This window comes from Platichthys flesus, chromosome 24 (assembly GCF_949316205.1).
Source record: "Platichthys flesus chromosome 24, fPlaFle2.1, whole genome shotgun sequence".
NCBI lineage: Eukaryota > Metazoa > Chordata > Actinopteri > Pleuronectiformes > Pleuronectidae > Platichthys > Platichthys flesus.
The window spans coordinates 13,385,833-13,392,002 of record NC_084968.1 but is presented as its reverse complement, the minus strand read 5'-3'; the positions used below and the strand labels follow the sequence as shown (position 1 = coordinate 13,392,002).

General features: G+C 43.0%; 1 long non-coding RNA gene across 1 annotated transcript in view; it reads right to left on the bottom strand.

Moving 5' to 3' along the window:
- The window catches only part of LOC133949680 (uncharacterized), a 90,971-nt gene extending 89,827 nt beyond the window's left edge, over positions 1–1,144 (bottom strand). Inside the window, exon 1 of the long non-coding RNA XR_009920166.1 lies at positions 848–1,144. This is a non-coding gene — a long non-coding RNA (uncharacterized LOC133949680). The remainder of the gene's footprint in view (positions 1–847) is intronic.
- Positions 1,145–6,170: the final 5,026 nt, after the last annotated feature.

Genomic DNA, 6,170 nt, shown 5'->3' with positions numbered 1-6,170 from the left:
TCTTCCCCCTCAGCTCCACCTCATCCTGCAACCAGCAGCTACTCTGAGAGAATAGTGCCTCATACACAACACCTCAAATAAACTGGTTTCTGAGCTCACACCTACACACGAGGGTCTAGTTCTTACATTATAGAAACAAAAGAAAACCAATGTAACCCAAGAGTATTTCTCTTGAGCAGCAACATAAAGTGAAGAGCAAGATATAAGTTTATCACAGTTTTATAAAGCAACAACAATAATCACTCTTATGAAGGCCACAGTTTAACAACAATATACGGTTTATGTTTTCATCTGAGTCTGTTATTTAGTTGGATTATACAAAAACTACTGAACCATGAAACCCAACGGACGGATGTGGTCAGGAAATAACTCGTTTCAAACCTGGTGGGGATCCAGGAATTTGTTTTCACTTTATAATAATTCATGTGTCTTGATGAAATATTATTTTGGGGATTGATATTTGTGAGTGTGTGTGATTGAATGCAGATTCAAATCCAAATCTGGATCTGATGAATGTGGTTTTATTCTAATAGGGAAGAGGATCAAACCACAACAAGGGAAGCACAGTTATACTATTATCATTATTAATATTCATAGTATGAAAATGAGCCTGATGATGATTTGTTTCCATGTGAAGTTCAAACAGATTCAAACTGATCCACAGCTTCAGGTGCCATTTGTAGTTTTGCAGGTAAATGAGAAAAAGCACCTGCAGCTGCTGCTTCACCTGAGGCGGTCCAGTCTCACTTCACCTCCCCGGTGCCACTGCTTCTTCTCAAAGTCTTTACTCAGTCACACATCCACACACAGATACGTCACTGACAGTTCCACACTCGTGGGGACTCACTCTTTCCGTGGATGTCATCATATCCGGTGTCCGCGGTGAATAAACGTCCAGGAATCCGCTTGGAAACCCGCAGCGAAACAAGACGCCCCCTCCGAATCCGGAATTCGCTTGGGAATCCCCATATTTAGAAGTTTCCATCAGTCTCAAAAGAATCCAGAGAAAGTTATTTGAACATTAACGTGTTAAATCAAAATAAGAAGTGATACTACTTAATTCGGCTTGTTTTTTAACGGTGTCAGTTGAACGCTGTTTCCCCGAAAAGCGGCTAAAGCAGAACTCAACTGACAGGACTGGAGTTGTTTGAACTAATTAGTGAACTTCTTCCCTGAGTGTGAAGGTGGACGTCACACCAGCGGGTCCAGGTGCAGAGCGCCCCCTGCTGCACAGGACGACCTCAACTAATGTTCTTCTTCTCTTCTCCGTATCAAAGTGACGACTCCATATTTATATTATATAATTAATTTATTCATGACGAAAAAAAACATTACATAGAGGAACACGTCATCATTAACATTATACTCCCAGTTTACCTCACCGCTAGGCCTTGTGGGAAATGTAGTTCCAAACCTCAGAGCATTATTATCAACCAAGTAAATATTGGCTTTTGCCTTTATTAGATAGTGACAGGACATAACAAAGCTTTACCATCCGTCTATCTGGTCACTGCTATGATTACAGACAAATAAATAAACAACATTATCGGTTTAAAATGGTCCAAAATACCTTTAAGTAAAAAAAAAAAAAGCAGCTGCTGGTCATTTGCAGGCTCTGGTCCCTCTCCTCAGTTTGCCCCTGGAGTCCGTCCCAGCTCCCTGTGGGACGAGACGGGAACAGAATCAGATAATTGGGAGATAATTGTGTCTCTGGCAGCTCTGCGGAGACACGTTGCAGGAACGTAATGAGGATAATGTCTTAAGTGCCGCCACAATGTTTCCGTAGCATCAGAACAAAGTCTTCCCCAGTGCTAACACGCGGGCCGCTGCAGGCCATTCTCCGTCGGTGAAACACGTGTTTATTCCCCCAAAACACCGACCCCAAGTCTTACCAGTAAATCCTCACAACGGTAGTGTATATGTGTGTATTCATGTGTTTGTGTGTGTGTGTGTGTATATGTGTTTGTGTGTGTGTGTGTCTGTTCCAACATTAAACAAAGAGACAACAGAGCTGGAGTTCTGACTATTGCTCAGCCAAATGTTCTGATTTCAGCCCAGAGAGGACGATTTTGTGCTGGCGAACACACGCTTCCATTTGATTTGTAGATTGTTATCGTGTGAGACTTGATGTGTGTGTGTGTGTGAAGAGTGTGCGTGTGTGTGTGTGGTTAATAATAGTAATTAAAGTTGGCGAGAGAAGAGTAAAATCCAAACTAGTGGGTCATTCAGGATAAGTTGATCGGCCAATAAGAATTCTCTTCTTTCCTTATGCTGAGTTCAGATGGGGTCGTGTTTACCGTTTCCAAACGAACGCCCCCCCCCCCCCCGCCCCCCCACTCTCTGGGTTTCAACACTTGAATGTCAAACTCATCATGGATAAAACTTCAAGTTGACAAGTTTGTGCGAAGGTAGCAATTCACTATATTCACGTGACGTCCATTTTCCTCTGACATCGACCGTCAGGGTGATAAGTTCAAACGCTGTTCAAGTATTTCCTTTGGACTGCTGTGACCCAAGTCATTAAGAGAAAATCTGTGTTGTGTGTGTGGTGCTTTTATTTTGAAGGCGGGTCAGAGGCAATATGCAGCAGCAGCTGGATCATATTCATCAATATGCATGAACTTTTTTTTTTTTCCTAATGTGCTCATATACCAGTGGTTTTAAACGTGGGGGGTCGTTAAGGGTTGGGGGGCGGGGGGAATATGGAGGGAAACAAAGTTTGATGTGGGAAAATAAACAAACAAGCGTTTGCTGACACGGCCGATCTGACCTTTATTTCACTGAGATCCAACTTGGAAGCTTTTTTTCTAACTTTTTATTTGAGGGTTGTGTTTGAGGGAACCACAAACCTCAGTCAGGCTCTGGTGGAGTGAGTTACAGGGACGTCCGACTCTCAGGACACTTTTCAGGATCCATGGTCAAAGTTTTGCTTTTTAAGTCAGAGATCTGAGACAGAAACGGGTCAACCACATGTTCACATTCACCACAAAGCCAGACCTGACATAAAACACAAACATGGCCACCAAGTCACAACATGCACGACATCTCTGCGTCGTCATTAAACATTGATCGTAAATCGCAGCATCACAAATTCCTCCCGGCTGCGGGGGCGTAAATTTAAAACGACTAACGAGGAGCAGGCCCTATTCCGTGGGGTCCACCGTGATGCACTGCCACGCTCCTACAGAAGCTCAGAATGGACAAACCATGGACTGCATTAAAAGATGGATGACAAATTGCTCCCCAAAAATGTTTTGATCGCCCCCTGCTGGTTCGCTGCTGTATCAATAACCCTGCCTCATTTGTGGATAGTGTGAGGAAGTCATCCATCTTTATTCACAGTAGTTAGCATCATTCACAGTTTTACGTTAACTTGTCACAGGATATTCAGTTGGTTACAATATGAAACTTCACCACTAGTTGCCACTATCTCTAATCTGCTCTTTTAATCAGGACCCTCCAGCCAATCAGAATGAGGTATGACACATGAACACCCCTCGCATGAACCCAAACCCAAAACGCACAATGAATCACCTGCACAATGACACACAGCAACTTGGCCAAAATGTACAAACACTGTAAACACACATAACTGTAAACACATTTTCCCGGCGGACAACATTAACCTGAAATAAACACATCGCAACGGCAGTGAAGACAAACACAACGCAGCGTGTCTGGAAGCCACGTTCACGTCCAGCGCTTCACGGACGTTATCGCACCGTAAAACCAAATCTCTACGATGTGACCCGGCACAAAATTTATGTTTCTACTTCGCACACAGTCAGAATCATGACGTCCACTTAAAGCCGTACGCTGACGACTGTGTGTTTAACGTCCTTTACTGTAACACTAATGAATCACGTCAATAAATCAGTCGTTCGGCCCTGGTTCATGTTCTCTGTGCTGGGATCTGACTTTTCCATGAACCAGGTCTTGATGTTCTTCAGATGAACAGAGCGGAAGACGAGGCGAGGGATGAAAGAAACAATAGAAATCTGTCAAACAGATGTCTCTCTCTCTCTCTCTCTTTCCCACTCTCTCTCTCCCGCTCTTTCCCAATCGTTATGTTGAAATTGGGGGAAATCTCTCTAATGTGTATGAAGTATTTTCCCACAGAGAAACAACTATGCCGCAACGTCCATTGCATCCTGTGTGTTTGTGTGTTTGTGTGTGTGTGTGTGTGTGTGTGTGTGTGGGTGTAAAGTCATATCCGATTCACACACTTTGTGATGTCAAATCTGAGATTCTAAACTTTGGTGTTGAAGGAATTTGACCCGAAGGACGACCCACACACTCTCGTACAGTATATCATACACTGACAGTGATGACTTTGTGTGAGTGTGTGTCTGTCTCATCACTACCGGTTTAACCGTCTCAATGTGTGTTTATGTGCGTTTAAGGTGGAAAACTATTTGCGACAGAATCTGTAACTGGTGATGAGACTTTGTTTCTACAGGAAGAGGCAGAGAGGACAAGAATAAACAAGAATAAACAGGAATAAACAAGATACACTGAGAACGAGAGGGGGAGACGTTAAAGTCTACCGGATACGTTAACACTTAAACATACATATCAGTTTTATAAGAACTTCCTAAAAAGATATAAAAATGTATTTTACACGTATTTAGCTTTTTTTGGTGGGTCTGTGTCCCGTCTGCTAACGTGGAGGAAGCAACAGATTTTACAACATGTGGAAGAAATATCAGTGGTTCTTTTTCTTTTCTTTATTTTTCTTAAATTTACTTTTCATTCATTTCAAAGCTTAGATTTATTTTTATCTATTGGAAACATCAGATATATTAAATCCTGGAGCAGGTCCTGCTTAGATTTGTCATGAAACATTTTAACTCTCTATTCTATTTGCAGGATAATTACATTTACTGTATAAATATGAAAGGAATATTTTTTTCCACTGGATCCTGAAACAAACCAAGTTGCATGTGTGACTGGTCACCAGAGAGTGAGGTGGTTTGTGAGCTGCTCCGCTCGTCCAGCCTCACTTCACCGGGACGTTTACATGGCTCTTGACAGGTAGAGCCGGTTCCAGCCCTCAAAGCCCTGTTCAAAGAAAAAACACAAAACCAGAGCAGACATTTAATGTTCGCTCAAACAAGCGAGACACAACAACCAGATGCCCACACGCTTCCTCTTTGTGTCTCCGCGGCCCGGCCAGCGCGAGGATGACGGCGGTTTATTTCTCTCTGCCACGTTGTTTATTTGCCCGTTTGCGGGACGCTAAACAAGCGATCTGTCGCCGGAGACGTTTTGTCCAACCACGTGCCTGCGCGGTAAGCTGGAGCTAAACAAGCCCAGAACATGATCCGGCAGCCGGGCCGCTCCCGGTAGGTGGTTTGAGACTCGATACTGTTCAAGCCGAGCCAGACAGGAAGTGTTTGGGAAGCACATGTTGGGGAATTGAAATATACTTTGGTTCGAGTCGGTGTTTCAGCTTCAATCTGCCTCGGCTAAATCCTCCAACATTAAAGTGAGTGGAGTGTAATGAGTCTCCAACAGTTGCGTCAGCTTTATCTATGATATTATTACTTTTCTTAACATTTAACTCGTTCATATGCAGAGGAACCACATCAGATAACACCCACAACAGTAAAGTCACATACTCGATCATACTTTCAATTTGGGAACATTAGTGAATTCCCACATTTTCCCACAACCAAGTTTTTTCTTTTAAAACCAAAAAAACACAAACAGAAATTATTTAAATGTTATGAAATATGTACAATAGAGATTTCTGGGGATTTTAAAGTTTTAAAGATGCAAGACACATGTCTCTGGAAAGCTTTGCAATTCATCTTCACATGCAGCAGAATCCACTAACTCTTATTTTTAATGTCAAACGCTGATCTTGGAGAATTCATCAGATGTGATGAAAACCAACAGTGAGAAAAAAAGGAATCACTGCCGTTGACTGGTTTGTGGCTTCTTCTTCTCCTCAACGAGACAAGTGGCTGATTGCTGAGCAGAGAGATGAAAGAGGAGTTGTGCGCTCGGAGGTCGAGTGCCGGCTGCAGCAGGAGGAACTGACAAGAGTTTCCTGATCAGCGTTTGTATCTGCGAGGGAAGATTTTGGACTCAACAAACATGAAAGAGCTGGAACATGAATTGAAACGGCCTCGTGTGTCGGCTCCGAAACTCTTCAGGTCTCCATG